The sequence below is a fragment of the Agelaius tricolor genome, unplaced genomic scaffold (assembly GCF_023055355.1).
Source record: "Agelaius tricolor isolate 1412-34295 unplaced genomic scaffold, bAgeTri1.0.p SCAF_57, whole genome shotgun sequence".
Lineage (NCBI taxonomy): Eukaryota > Metazoa > Chordata > Aves > Passeriformes > Icteridae > Agelaius > Agelaius tricolor.
Genome location: NW_027269317.1, coordinates 900,905 through 916,205, shown reverse-complemented (window position 1 = coordinate 916,205; position 15,301 = coordinate 900,905). Strand labels below are relative to the sequence as shown.

The following is a 15,301-nucleotide window of genomic DNA, read 5'->3' as shown; positions in this document are numbered from 1 at the left end:
TGAGGGTTCCTGGGAGGGACCTGGGGCTTGCTGAGGCCTTTGGGGACCCCAGGCCGAGTGGCTCTGGCTGTGCTGGGAGACCCTGGGGGAGGTTCTGGGGCAGCTGCTCAAGGACCCCCTGAACTGGAGCCCCAGCCGGGCATTGGGCTCCTGGAAGGAGAGGAACGTCCTTGTGCCCAGGAGGGAAATCCCAGCACCCCCAGGGTGTCAGGGGCAGCTGAGAGGCCACAACAGGGAGGGGGAAGCCAGAGAGAGCTGTCCCCCTCCAAAACTGCACTTCAAAATTCCCAAAACTGAGAGATTCCTCCCAGGAAAAAGCAGCCAGGAGCTGCCAGAATTGAGGGAAAGGGGGAATTTGAGGGAAAGGGGGAATGTGACCCCCCAGACTGAGTAGGAGGGGCCTGCATCCCCCAAAACCAAGCACAGGGGTGAGGGCGGGGGCTGGAGGGACAATGGGATAGGGGCAGAAGAGCAGGGGAAAAGAGGATTCAGAGCGCGAGAGGGCTGGCACCCCCAATTGAGTTAGGAGGGGTCTTTGGGTTGGAGGAATGATGGGTATGGGGAGGGAAAGGTGGGGATGCCATTGTGTCCCCATCATTCGATTCCTGGAGTGATTCTCTGGGGCTCTGGGGGGGAATGGATCCACACTGGGTGGGTCCCCAAGCCCCCTGCCCATCCCTGGGGGGCTCATGGGGCATTCCCTCCACCCAAATGCTGGTGGTGCTGCAGCCATGAGGGAGAGGTGGGATTTGGAGTGGGCAGGGAAGGAAGAGCAATAGGAAGAGGAGGGAGAGGAGGAGGAGGAGGATGGGGAAAAGGAGGAGCAGGAGCAGGAACAGGAGGAGGAAGAGGAGGAGCCCCAGCAGAAGCATGGCCATTTTCCCACCCGCCCTCTGAGTCTGCAGCTCCCCTGGCCCTGGCAGCATTGATCCCCCAGATCCCACAGGTGAGCGGGGAGGGGGAGCTCGCCCTAGATCCATTGTTTTTTTTTTTTCTTTTTTTCAGAGGAGGGGATGTTAGGATCTTGCAGGAATCCAAAGGTGAGACGCAGATGCCCCTCTGGAGACTTGTGGAGAGTTCCTGTGGCAAATGGTCTGTACTGGCTGGGGAGGTGGTACCAGTTTTGGGGGGGACATTGGCATCAGAGTGGGGAGAGCAGCAAAGGCCAATCCTGGAGCTGGGGGATCCTGTCAGCCTGGAGGGGTGGGGGAGGCTGGAGATGAGCAGGGTCTGGGCCCATCCAACTGCGAACAGGGCGGTCACTTCTTGAGCTGGGCTTGGGAAGCAGGACCAAGGGCCTCACCTGTTGTTTTACCCCCAAGCCAGGATTTGTCAATCCCAATCTTTGTCTGGATGGAGCTGGAGGAGGCTGCGAGGAAAAGGAAGATGGCCTGGGACACTGAGGCAGGCAAGGAGGAAGTCACTGCCCCTTTCCCCCTCTCCTCTGTTTCATGTCTCAGCCCAACATTTCCTCTGGCTGCAGGACAACCCCGCTACCAATGCTGTCCTGCCAAGGATGAACTGGGCGGATCTCCTTCCCCTTCCCTCTGGCACAGAGGCAAATCCCATCCTGTCCTTGTCCACAGCTCCTTCCCCTTCTCATTCTGTCCTTCTTCCTTCCTCATTCCTTCCTCTCCTTTCCTTTCCTTCCCAGGCACTGAGCTGCAGATGGAGACCAGGGAGAGCAAATCCCTGCTGCAGAACCTCATGGGAGAGGCCGTTTTGAGCAGCCCCATGGCATGGAAATCCAAGGGGGAGGATAAGCCCTGGAGATCCCACACAAGGAGGGGTTGCAAACCCAGCCCTGGGAGCTGTGAGGAGGAAAGATGCCCCCTGTGTCCAGAAGACAGCCAGAGATTCATTCAGAACTCAGAGGCGGTGGAGAAGCCTCATGGCAGGGAGAAGCCCCACAAGTGCTTGGAATGTGGGAAGGGCTTCAGCCGGAGCTCTGGAGCTCAGATGTGATCTGGCTCCAGGTGATCCACATGGGGAAACGGCCCTACAAGTGTGGGGAGTGTGGGAAGGGCTTTGGGTGGAGCTCCAACCTCATCAATCACTGCAAGATCCACACTGGGGAGAGGCCCTATGAGTGTCCCGAGTGTAGGAAGTGGTTTCTGAGCAGCTCCAATCTCATCGTAATGAATCAGGAGGTCAGCTGGAAATGTATTTACGATAATTGAAAACTGTGGATGAGTCCAGGGGTCAGCTGAGAATATAATTGAGATAGTAGAAGATTACTTATTTTAGTTAAGATTTTAAAATTAGTTAAGAAGTTAAGTTAGCTAGCAAAAATCACATACCTTAGTTAAAGAGTAACAAATATATTAGAAAAGTAAAGCTAGGAGTGACAGGGATAGCTGTAGCAATTGTGAAGGAGCAGAGACCATAGAAATATCTTGCCTTAAGAGTAATCAAACAGCTAGGAGAGGCTTGGACTGTGACCAGCAGATCAAAAAATCCTGCAAACTGGCCATGGGTGAAGAGTTTACCATGAGGAAGACAGCTTTCTTCCTCCCATATGTCCATTCCCTTATTTCAAAATCCCACTGACCCAATTAAGGGAGTACAGTTGCACAGCCATATTAGATATTCAGCTGATTATAATACAAAGTGGGCAGGTAATGATTATGTATTATGCATCCTTAGAAACTGCTTGGATATGTAAAACCTTTTCTGTATAAATAGAGAGCAGGGGTCTGCAAATCCTTGCGCATCCATTTGGAAATGATTCCTTATATGTCCAGCACTGTGATAAAATACCCTTCTTTTCAACTTTAATTAGTTGAAGAGTTGTCTGTCTGTGCTTCAGTACATCAGCAGATTCACACAGAGGAGAGGCCCTTCCACTGCCCCGACTGCGGGAAGGGCTTCAGGCGCAACTCCACCCTCGTCACCCACAGGCACATCCACACTGGGGAGAGGCCCAATGAGTGTCCTGTGTGTGGGAAGAGATTCTCCAGAAGCTCTCACTTGGTCCAACACAAATGGAGGCACCATTAAGGGAAGCCCTGCCAGTGTCCCCCATCCCGGTGTCACTCCCTTTTTTCTGCCCTCAGAGCTCCTGAGCCAGTGGCAGCCGCAGCCCCTTCCCCTGGCCTTGCACCTGACTGGGACCTCCTGTGATTGTGCAGGGAGGATTGGGGCTGTGACCGAGCAGGGAGGGTGGGGTCCAGGGAACATTGGGTGCTGTGGGTCTGCCCAGCAACTGGTGACTCATCAGAACTGCTCTCTCTGATTGGCTGACTCTTGTTCATCACATTCTCTGATTGGCTGTGGAGAGCCCTGGGAGTTGAGAGCAGGAATGGGAGAGATCCCACCCTGAGCACCAGCATTGGCAAAATAGAGCCAGCCTGAGACAGGGAGTGAATTTATTACCAACCAAATCACAGCAGGACAAAGAGAAAGGAAAGGAATCTCCAACATCTTCCCCCCACCTAAGGGGGTTAATGACAGGGACATCTGACTTTAGATCAGAAGCCAGTTTTATTGAGTATACCAGGGGTTTATATAGGGTTTTACTTGTATGGTAGTTATATAGGGCTCCATTTTTGGTAACAATTTCCCATTAGTTACACATTCTTCGTGATATCAGGTCACCTGGTAACATCACAAAGTCTCGCAACATGTTTCTTGATCACTTCTTGCCCAGGGAACCTTGATCTGTGTCTGTCTTTCCCATGGTTTCCGCTCAATCAGGCCTCAGATATGGCCCCTTTATCAGTTCCACTGTACTGTCTTTTATTCCCCATACCTCCCCCTATCTGTTCAACCAAAAATACTCTCTTGAGTGACTTGTCTATTAATTTTTTCACACAGTGTAAATACAAGGAATAACCATAACAATACATAATACAATGCCTAATACATAGAAGCCTAATTTAAATAAATTTCTTATCTATCCACCAAGTTTCCAGTCCTCCAGAAGTTCTCCTAGCCCTGTAAACCCTGATACCACTGGGTAATCTTAACCATTTTCCCAAGGGCATAAGTCTGTTAGAGGTTAAACAGGCACTGGTGTGATGGCGAGGTCCTGTTCACAAGGGTTCTCCGCCAATGTTGGTGTTCAAGGTGAATCTTCAGGTGATGCACTCAAAGATTCTTAAAAACAGCTTCACATTCTTTGCTGGAATCCACTCAGGACCATTCTCTGTGGAGACACAAGCAAAACCTCTACCCCAGGTGGCCTAAGGATAAGGCCCCAATATCATACTGGATTCTGGATCCTTCACTAAGGCAGGGGGTTTTTCCTTTTGCAATTGTGAATTACGATTAAAATGTCGAACAATTCGTGGGTTGGGGTCCATCAAAGAACAATTCAAAAAGTTGATCACATAAAGGGCTTTCTGCAGTCTCTTGGCAGGGTTGCCATCTCTGGCCCCCCCTTATGTTGTACCAAGAGATGTTTGAGGGAGCCATGAGCCCATGACAGATTGGCCTGTTGGGGAATGAGGAAATACCTGTTTTGTACATAATTCCCCATAAGGCAAAAGATTTAGCAACTCGACAGGAAATATAAACTGGGCCATTGTCTTTACTTCAGATGTATACCAAGAATGGCAAAAGCAGCAGTGAAGTGTCTAGAGACATCGTAAGCTGTTTTCCCTGAATGGGCAGATTCAAAAAGAGCAGCAGAAAAGGTATCAATAGAGGAATGAATGTATTTTAAATGACCATATTCAGAAAAATGGGTAACGTCTGATGCCAGACTTGAAGGCTCTGAAGCCCTCTGGGATTAATACTTCCTGCAATAGAGAGAAAACAGCACCATTGGCAGCCAGGACAAACAGCAATAATTCTTGAAGCTTGGGCTTTACTAATGCCAAAGTGCCAAATCAAAGTGACACCATTTTGGTGAAAAAACGAATGGATCAATTTAGCCTGTTCTATCTTATTAGGTAGAACAGATTGTTGTACAGGCATTGTTAAAAGGCCAGCTTGCCTGTTCCCCATTAGCTAAAAATCTGGGACGGTCTGTATGTGAACAAATATGCATAACAAAGTAAGGAAATGTTCAATTTTCTAAGGAAAAAACAAGGAGCTGCAACCATTAAAAATGCTGTGAATTTTCAACCTCTTTCAAAACTGATGCTTTGGCTCTCATCACTATTCCTGCAATATAAGCTGAATCTGTAACCAGATTGAAAGGAACAGAATATTTTTGAAAAGCTCTGACAACAGCAGCAAGTTCAACAAATTGGGGGGACCCCTGAGCTGTGGATACATCTGCTCTCCAGGTACTAGAAGAGGGGTCTCTCCATACTACCACGGATTTCTGAGTGTGACCAGAACCATCTGTGAATACTGTTAAGGCTTGAAGTGGAACCTCACTCCTCTTGGGTTTCTCTGTCAATTGAAAAAAATTATGAAAGCTTAAAAAAAGCTTTTAAAAGCTGTTAAAACAGCTCATGTTTTGGAGGATGTATTGAGATTTGTCCACTGAATTCAGCAAAGGCCAGCTGAAGAGCCTCTGATTCCTGAAATATCCAATTCAAATAAAAGGTGGTTAAAGGTAGGAAAATAGTGGAAAATTCCCCTCCTGCAAGAGAAACGAGTCTCTGTCAGGCCTTAACAACCAGTTGGGCCATCATTTCATGTTGGGTACTGATGGTTTTAGTCATTTGGGGCATAAGTAAATCCATTCAGTGATAAACAAAGAGTCTGGTGCATTGGGGTCCCATTGAAACATCAAGGCATGGGGCTGTTTTGCTGGATGCAGGATTATTAAAAAGAAAAGCAGCTCAGGTGCCCAGTGTGCAGCTTGTTGGTTTATTATGACATCAGTTGGGCATTGCAGCACCTGCTGAACTTGAAATGTAAGTTGTCTAGGTGATAAAAGGTCTGAATCTCCTTTTAATCATTCAAACAAAGGACTTTTAGCTTTGTATTTGAAATCCCTAACAAGGAGTGCACCCAGTTGATTGTTCCCAAACATTTTTGTGCATCATGTAAGGTGCAAATATTTGTCTGAATTTGCAGAGCTTGGGGATAAATTGAAGAGACTCCAATGCACCACCCCAAACACCTCCACGAAGGATGTTTTTGTACCTTTTGGGAGCTATGCCAAGCCCTGCCTGATTTACAGCTTTGGTGACAAGGGCTAACTAAGGCTTTCTCCATGACTTCCTGTTGTTCAGCTGCAACAACAATATCATCCAGAGAATGGTACAAAAGAACATTGGTTGATTAACAGAATTGAGGACCTAGCAATACACCACTGGCAAATAGTACAGCTGTTTTTCATGCCCTGAGGTAAAACTATCCAGTGATATCGCTGTAAGGGCACCTGCATGTTTGTGCTTGGAACCGAAAAGGAAAATTTAGGAGCATCATCAGGATGCAAAGGAGTTTAAAAAAACCAATCTATTAAATCAATGACAGTCAAGTGCCAATTTCAGGGAATCACGGTAGGAGATGGGACACCAGGCTGTAAGGCCTCTGTGTCCTCCGTAGCTACATTAATTTTTCAAAGGTCATGGAGCAAACCCCATTTGCCAGTTTGTTTTTTGATAACACAGGAGAATTCCAAGGGACAAAATGCCCTTTCTGGAGTTGTTGTTCCACCGACTCTGTTAATACACAAAGTTTTTGCAATGGTAGGGGCCATTGATCCACCCAAACCATTTTCCCTGTTTTCCAGGTTAAAGTGTCGCTCTCCAACGGCCCCCTTTAAAAAGCTGATTGAATCCTAAAGCCCCATTGGGAGAGATCATCCCCCACCACGGTACCATTGGTACTGGTAATACAAACAGTATGATTGAGGCACGGTGTCCCTCGGGCCCTTTGATCTGTATCCAGTGGTGGGTTTGACAGCTGCGGCTGCTTCCTCCAATGCCTGAAAGTGCCTGGAGCACTTTAGCAAGGGACCATTGTGAGGGCCATTTGGCTTGAGAGATAACTGTAACTTCAACCCCTGTGTCTATGAGGCTGTCAAGTGTTATCTTTTGCCCTTTTAATGTCAGGGTACACCATGTGGGGCATTGTTCTAATATAGGTTTTACCCAGCATACTTAGGGTGTTCCAGTAGACCCAAATCCCCCTTTTTCACATTACATCTGTGAAAGGTATGCTCATGGTTTGGGGAAATAAAATCAATTGAGCTATTCAAGTTCCTTGGGGAACAGTGAAAGGCAGTTGGAGTGTCCAGGCCATGATCATAATCCCATTATCAGGGCCAGAGTCTATAACCCCAGGGAGAACAAAAAGTCCCATCAAAGAGGTGGATGACCAACCTAAAAACAATGCATGCATACGCTGCCTGGATGGTCCTAAAACTCCTGTGGGAAGCAAATGAACTGATGACTTAAGTAATGTTAATGTGATGGAGGTTGCCAGGTCCTGTGTGGCACTCCTTGGTGTGTGGATGGTTGTAAATTGGCAATGGTCAGGCAAAGGCTTCTTGTGGCGGCTGGGCTGGGGCTTGCTGTGGTCTGCTCTGAGGCATCGGCTGGAGCATTTGTGTCTGTGTGCAGTGCTGCTCCGCGCTTCAGCTCCTGTTTCCCAATATCAAATACTCTTCAAAATCCATGACTTGGAACATTGTTGATTAGCATAATGCCTTCCATTACGGCACCGAGGGCAAATACTAGGAGCTTTGGATCTGGCCTCCCTCTTTCCAAAGCACTCCTTTTTCAAATGCCCAGATTTCCTGACCCTAAAGCACGTTCAGGGGTCTCCCGGCATAGTCTTCAAAGCTGCAAAGGTGTCACTGTCAAGGTGGTCACGACACAAAGCAAAGACCACAAGCAGTCTCATATGGCAACTCTTTATTTTCAAACATGGCTGACCTTTTATACCCTTTCTAATAGTTTATACTACTTCAACCCTAACTATTGGCCAGAATAAATCAACATAACATCATTGGTGAAAAGTTACAGTGACTTCAGCTAACTTTCTAAAAAATACTTTGTCCAGCTGCAAAGTTCTCTTCTTATCTTTCTTTAATTCCTCACTTCTCTTGCTCTCCTTAGTTACAGCCTTGAAGACAGCTCCTCATCAGCTTCTTCTTGCTTCTCAGCTTTCTTCTCACTCCTTTAGCTAACAGGCCTTCTGTTAGCCCCTTTCACAATTCCTCCTTTGTGTTTTTGAACTGTAAATACAGCTGCTATGGATTTTTTCAGGGCCCTTTGCAAAAATCCCAGCCGACGGGAAGCACAAAACAACAATCACAACCATCAACAAAATTAACATTCTCATTCTTAATACAATCGTCCCTGTCCTTCATCTATAAGTGCTTTTAAATTTCTTAACTACTTTATCCTATAAAGTTTTATGTCTAATACTCAAACCTTAAACTATAACCACCCCAAGTGCTCAAAAGGAGATGCAGGAATACTAGAACAAAGATTCCAAAAACCTGCATTGTCCTGATCAGTGCAAACCAAAACCACACCCTTTAATTACTATGAATGCACATTAAAACTGATGAAATATATGTCCTGATATATGGCCTTAGCCAGTGTCATCTTCACGTTCTGCTTCAGCTGCAGAACCATCCATCCTGTCCCTTCCAGTGAGCTCCACTGTCGGGTCTGGCTGTCTGTCTCTGCCCCGACACGGGTAGGGTGGTTCTTGGGTGGCACGCACTTCAAAGGACGAGTCTGGACTCTTCAGCTTTTCGGTCTTCAGATTGTTTATTGTTTCTTATCTACAAAATTTTCTGTCTGCCCAACAGAGGTCTGATCTGCAAGGCAGCCAAGGGCACTCTGACCACCCACGACGCGGTCTTGTCTTTTTATACTAAAATCTACGTACATGATATTTACCTTTATTTTCCAATACTTTTCACCCATGTTAGCAAGTGCACCTTCACCATAAACCAATCCCCAAGTGCCAACATCACCACAGGAGATGGAAGACAAGAAGAAGAAAGAAGAAGGACGAGACACGCCCTGATCCCTCCATCTTGTCTCCATAACTCCCCTGTACCAAAAACCTTAAAGTTTATATTTCCACCCTCTAAATGTGTCCCTTTTACACCCTTCACTCTAAAGTGATTCTCATGTCCTCAAACTGCTGTCACTTCTGTGGATGGATCAAAATCAAGCCACCAAACACTCTTGGCAACATTCCAGGATTTCCGAGACCCCCAAGGGTTCTCCTGGCATCTCTGGACATCGGGAACGATGTGCTGAGTTCCCACACTCCAGATAAGGTTTAACACAGCGAGCAGGAACCCATCAAGTACCATTATCTGTCAAAACACAAGCATAACCCCTCCCCCAGGTTATCAGTTCCACTGGACCAGACCACATACCAGTAATTAAATCCTTGACCCATACCTTGACATTTCTACAGAAATCTGGTTGCTTAGAATTCAAAGAGGGAAAATGGTAAAAGATTGGAGATAACTGTGAGTCAGGTAGGGGACGCAAAAAGTTTAACACATAAACAGCTTTCTCTAATCTCACTTGAGGTGACTCCTGTTGCAGTCCCCCTTTTTGTTTCTGAAACTGACGTTTAAGAAGACCGTGAGCCCTTTCAATGATTGCTTGGCCTGTGGGGACATGGGGAATACCTGTTGAATGCTCAATGCCCCAAGCACGAAAGAATGCTTGCATTTTCTGCGAAGCATATGCTGGGCCGTTATCTGTTTTTACATGACACAGAACACCTAGGACAGAAAAAGCATGATAAAAATGACAAATAGCATCACAAGTTTTTTCTCCTGTGAATGCTGAAGCAACCATTGCATGAGAAAAGGTATCAACTGTGACATGAATATACTTAAAGCGACCAAATTCTGGCATTTCAGTAACATCAGTTTGCCATTCCTCTAAAGCAGAGAGACCCCTAGGGTTGGTACCATAATACTGAGTGACATGAGTCATGTGACAGTCAGGACAAGAAGAAAGAATTGATTTTGTTTCACCAGAAGACAATTTGAATTGCTGCTGTAAAACTTGAGCACTCTGGTGAAAAAATTGATGAGATAAAATTGTCTGCTGCAACACATTGGGTACAGTTTTGATTGCAGCAGCAGCTACTAGAGAATCTACATAGGCATTGTCTTCAACAAATAATCCTGGTAATGATGTATGGCTGTGAATGTGCATGATGAAGTAAGGATGCTTTCGAGCACCAATAACTGTCCATGACTTCACTAACATGATAAACAATGGCTTCTCTTGAATATTATGCAACACTGCTTGATCTAAATGCTTAACCAAATTGGCAACATAAATGGAATCAGTAACTATATTTACAGAATCAAGAAATAAACTAAAAGACAAAAAAACAGCACAAAGTTCAACCAGTTGAGGAGATCCTTGCTGAATAATTGTCTCATATTAGCAGTGATCATCCTTTCTCCAAGCCACAGCTGCTTTTCCCATTTTCCCAGATCCATCTGTAAAAACTGTTATACCTTCCACTGGAACAGGAGAACAAATTTGTTTCCCTTCAAAAGGAATTTCTTTGGCCAGTTTTAGAACAGGATGAGAAGGCAAATGGCATTTTATTTGGCCTGTAAAACAAGATAAGGCAGATTGTAACTCATTATTATTTTATATAATCAAAATTATCATTTATTTATTATTATCATTATCATTTATTATAATTATCATTTATTTTATAATATATTATAATTTATCATTTTTATGATAATCAAAATCATAAAAGCTCATTATTATTATGAGCTTTTAATATTTTGAAAGCACCATTCAAAATACCACTGTTGTACAGGTATCACAATGGTCACAGGGTCGTGTCCCAAAATCTCATGACAACACCTGCGGCCCTTGATGATAATATCTGCAAAAAGCTCATAAAGTCCTGGAGCTGTTTTCTGAGATCTGAAAGATAATAATATCCATTCCAGAATATGCAGTTGATCTTCCCAGTTATCATTCCATTGACACAGCATTCCACATGGTATTTCATGGTCCTTCAAAATAAACAACTGAACACCATCAGAGGTATCTATCCTGTTAACAAATGTGTGTGCTAAGGCTAATTCAATTTCTTCTAGGGTCTTTTTTGCTGCTGGGGTCAATTGCCTCTCATCAGTAGAAGAAGTGATGCCTGAGAGCAAATCAAACAATGCTCTTCTTCTTGCTTCCTGGCAACAGCTGACCATTTGCATGATATTTACTCCTGCATTGTTTAGCATAGTGCCCAAATTTAGCACAATGATTGCACACAACATTGCTGTTTGCATTTGACTTAGATGTTTTTTCTGGGTATTACACTGTGCCCTTACGTGCCCTTGCTGTCCACAATTATAGCATTTCAATGAAGGTCTTAGAACTGCAGCAAGAGCTGCTATTTTATGGTCTACTGAACCAACTTTCGAGCAAGCAGTAATCATTTCAGGCAATGTGGGTTCCCCAGGTAAAGTGTCAATAATCTTTCTGCAGTCTGAGTTTGCATTTTCTTTAGCCAAATGTATACAGAATTTGTGTTGCAAAGATTCATCATCTACCTGTTTTTCAGTAGCTGCAGCAAGCTCTTCCACAAATTGCAAAAATGGTTTTCTCATCCCTTCTTGTATAGTATCATATCTCTGTTTTGGAGCTGCCATTTCCATTGATTTAATTAAAGCACTCATGCCAATTTTCAGAGCTTGTGCCAAAATCGAAGGATCCCACCTTGCCTGTAAATCTGGATTGGCAAAAGGCCCAGTGCCCAGTAGGGCATCAACACTCACAGCATGATGAGGGTCGTGTTGAGGCAACTGCATATTTGTTAGAGCTGTCTGCTCAGCCACTCACCTCCAAGTGTCTTGAAATACACCGTATTGTACTGGCTGGAATGAAATAGTAGCAATATGCATGATGTCATAAGGTGCAAGCATATCTGCATTAATTACACATATTAATTGCATTACCTGTGAGGAATTAATACCATACTGAGCCACTTTCGATTGGAGATCTTGCACAACCCTCCAGGCAAAGACATGATGACTGTCACCCTGCCCTGTTCCAGGAGCTGCTTTAAAAACTGGAGAAGCCATAGGGTTATCACAGGCAACATTTGCATTAGCACTGTTCTCCTGAGGTACTCTTGGAGCACCTAATCTTTCTATCATGTCCCAATTCTTTTCTTCAGCTGCTTTCTTCCTAACAAATTCCCAAAACTCCTGAGGGTGTCGAGGAAGCCCAGTTACTTGACATGGGGGCAAAGTCCATGGGGCAATAAGGCTGGAGCTATTAGAAGGTGAACTGTCAACAGTTCCCTGCCCCAACTCCGATGTTACTGCAGGCAACTCATCACTTGATTCGCTGTCACTGTCACTGTCAGGTAACGGAGGATACGACCTTGGAGATTGTTCATGCAGCTCAGAGGGGAGCGAGGGGGCAGATGGCTGGGCTAGAACAGAGGGAAACAGGGGGGCAGACGGCTGGGTTTCTCTGTCTGCTAAAGACATTTCAGCTACCTGGTGCAGCTGTGTAGTATATACAGGCAACATGGCGAGCTGCTGCCCAGGTGTGACATAAAGAGGTTTAGGAGTCTGATAGGGAGATACTGTGGCAGTTTGCCCAGAAGTTTTGGCAGCTTCCCCAGAAGCCTTAGCAGCTTTCCCAGAAGCTTTGGCATCCAGCCCAGAAGCTCTGGCAGGTTTCCTGGAAGCTCTGGTAGCCTGCCTGGTAACTTGCATGGCACCTGCACCTTCTTCAAGGATAGATTCACCAAGTTCCCCATCAGAGGCCCGCTCTGCCTCATCCCCCTCATCAGTTTCTGTTATCCATCCTGATTCTTCATCCGCATCCTGCTCTGCTTGTTCTCACTCTGTTTTCCATTCCTTTAATGCCTCAAAAAGCGATCCCCAGGTAACAGCTAGATCAACAACAGTTTTATCTCCTGCTCAGATGACAGTCCGTCCCTGACTTTTTCCCATGCTTTAACACTAAATGCTGTGTCAGGATCAGTGCCAAAATCCTGTGATTTAGCCCATAGCAATATACTATGAAGGGCATAGTCTGAAGTATTAATTCCCTTATTTCTTAACAAAACTTTCCATGTAGCCAAAACAGTCTCTTCTTCATTAGATAAATTATTTCCCATTATTACTAGTTGGCGGCTCACCTACTTCCAGGTGTCTTGATAGGAGAAAATCAGGTCTGGACTTCCCTGTGGCTTCCACCCACCATTCTCAGCTGCACCAACACTGCCTCCCCCACTACGTCCCAGTGAGTCATGGCTGCCAGTTGCTAGGACCCTGTATGGGTCCAGACCAAGTATGTTCTTAAGGGTGTTGAATCACGTCGGGATCACCAGATGTTGCTGTCAAGGTGGTCATGACACAAGGCAGAGACCACAAGCAGTCTCAGATGGCAACTCTTTATTATCAAACATGACTGACCTTTTATACACTTTCTAATTGTTTATACTAACTATAAACAATTGGCCACAATAAATCAACATAATTCTTCCCTAACTATTGGCCACAATAAATCAACATAACATCATTGGGAATAAGTTACAGTGTCTTCAACTAACTTTCTAAAAAATATTTTGTCCAGCTGCAAAGTTCTCTTCTTATCTTTCTTCAATTCCTCACTTCTCTTGCTCTCCTTAGTTACAGCCTTGGAGAGAGCTCCTTATCAACTTCTTGCTTCTTACCTTTCTTCTCACTCCTTTAGCTAACAGGCCCGCTGTTGGCCCCTTCCACACAAAGGCATTTGCTATACCAGCCCCCACAGTAAGGTTCATTAGTAACGGTTGCCCTATGCTGAAGGCACACAGGTAGTTACATGCCTCTATCATTTACAGCAGGGTGGGTTCCTCCTTAGACAAGGACTTCAGAAGTTTTTACAATTCTCGTTAGCATTTTCAGCAGCTAATTTTGAAAGCAACACCTCTCTGGCAATGTCATTCTCAATTTGTCTTTTAAGAGCTTGTTTCAAGCAGCCATTGAATTGCATATAAGGCTCCGCCAGTCCTTGCTTTACATAATAAATACTTTTGGGGGGATCACAGCATCGGGAACCTTTAAAAATGTGCTATGCAGAGCTTCAGTAATACCCTCAAGGGCCTCACTAGGAATGTGGGTTTGCCCAACAGGGTCTGAGTGGCTTCCTTCTCCGGCCAGGTGGTCAGTCATGAGGGCTGCAATATTCTGGTTTGCATGTCCCACAAATTTCACAAACAAAGCTTCAAACCCCTTTTTCCACTGAGCATCTGTGGAGGCCAGTGGGCCTGCAGAACAAAGGCCATTATAGGCCTTTGGACAGACAGACAGACCCCAAGTTGGAGAAATCTCCCCTGTTCAGGGCAACTGAGCAGAGCCTTTTCCAGGATGCTTTGTTGTATATGCAAATGTACCCAGTTCTACCTCCCTGGTTGGACTGTTGGCCTCTCCTTCCCTTTTTCCTTATATTTATATGTCCTTGAATGTTCTCCCTTCCCTGCTTATCCATTGGCCCCATATTGCCTCAGTGTCCCACCCTCTTTACCCTATTGGCTGCCACCCCTTGTCTCCCCTCTGTACTGCCCTGAGCCCTCAGCCCATTGGCCCTGATGCTCTGCTCCGCCCCCCTTTTCCCCTGTATTTAAATCCGGACTTTCCACTGTTCTTTTTATCTTTGTCTCTGGGCCCCTTTGGGTGTGGCTGGAATAAACCTCCTTCCCTGGTGTCCATACAAAGACCCTTCCCATTTCTTTGTCGTTGGTGATTCTATGAGAGAAGTGTGTGCTGCAGTGATTGTGTGTGTGTGTGTGTGTGTGTGTGTGCCTGTGCCACCGAGCGGCTTCATTACTGGAGACACTTCTGGAAGGTCACAGTTCCGCTGCCTCTCTCTCCACCACCAATGGGCTTGTGGCTTGTGACAGCTGGCAGCCTGAACAGGGACCTGTTCGGAGCATTCCTGGAGGTGTCTTCAGTAGCTTTTTTGCTACTGAAATTGAGCCATGTTCAGAGCAGCCAATTCCCAGAGGAGACTCCTAAGTTTTATTGGGGGAATCACACAGGCGACCGGCAACCTTCTTGAGGCGAGAAGATTGGTTGAAGCTGACGGACAACCTGGAGAGGTTTTGTTGACCCACTGTCATGTGAGTACTATATTTGGGGGTCACCCTTTTTTGTCTTTCCTTTGCCTTCTTTTGCTCTTGGATGTTGGGAGGAAGTGTGGGGATGGGAGCCAAACTGATCCACCCACACAGGGAAGTTTATACCCAAGTTAAAGGAATCCTTGGGGAAAATTTTCATTTTTCAAAGGGAGATTTAAAATGTTTTCTTCATTGATTGTTCAAGCATTTTCCTGATGTTATGAGGGAATCCGTTCTAATGAGTTCTGGGACCATATAGGGAAAAGGTTCTACATTCTTTGAGTTAAAGGGGATCTTTCAGTGGGGAAATTTTATC

General features: G+C 45.5%; 1 protein-coding gene, 1 long non-coding RNA gene and 1 pseudogene across 9 annotated transcripts in view; 2 read left to right on the top strand and 1 right to left on the bottom strand.

The window, feature by feature from the left end:
* LOC139604984 (uncharacterized) overlaps nucleotides 1-2,075 on the top strand; it is a 109,733-nt gene extending 107,658 nt beyond the window's left edge. For all 3 annotated transcript variants that reach the window (XR_011684187.1, XR_011684188.1, XR_011684186.1), the window contains exons 2-3: nucleotides 1,006-1,408; nucleotides 1,655-2,075. This is a non-coding gene — a long non-coding RNA (uncharacterized lncRNA). The remainder of the gene's footprint in view (nucleotides 1-1,005; nucleotides 1,409-1,654) is intronic.
* LOC139604922 (zinc finger protein ZFP2-like) overlaps nucleotides 1-15,301 on the bottom strand; it is a 178,318-nt gene that overhangs the window by 13,860 nt on the left and 149,157 nt on the right. For 3 of the 6 annotated variants that reach the window (XR_011684160.1, XR_011684170.1, XR_011684163.1), the window contains exon 3: nucleotides 7,749-10,462. The exons of 1 other annotated variant lie outside the window; for it this stretch is intronic. The gene's annotated coding sequence lies outside the window, so the exon portion shown is untranslated. Of the gene's footprint in view, nucleotides 1-7,748; nucleotides 10,463-11,644; nucleotides 11,744-15,301 lie in introns of those variants that run through there. 2 more of the 6 variants (XR_011684169.1, XR_011684164.1) reach the window with 1 other exon arrangement.
* The window catches only part of LOC139604975 (zinc finger protein 271-like), a 254,765-nt pseudogene that overhangs the window by 172,388 nt on the left and 67,076 nt on the right, over nucleotides 1-15,301 (top strand).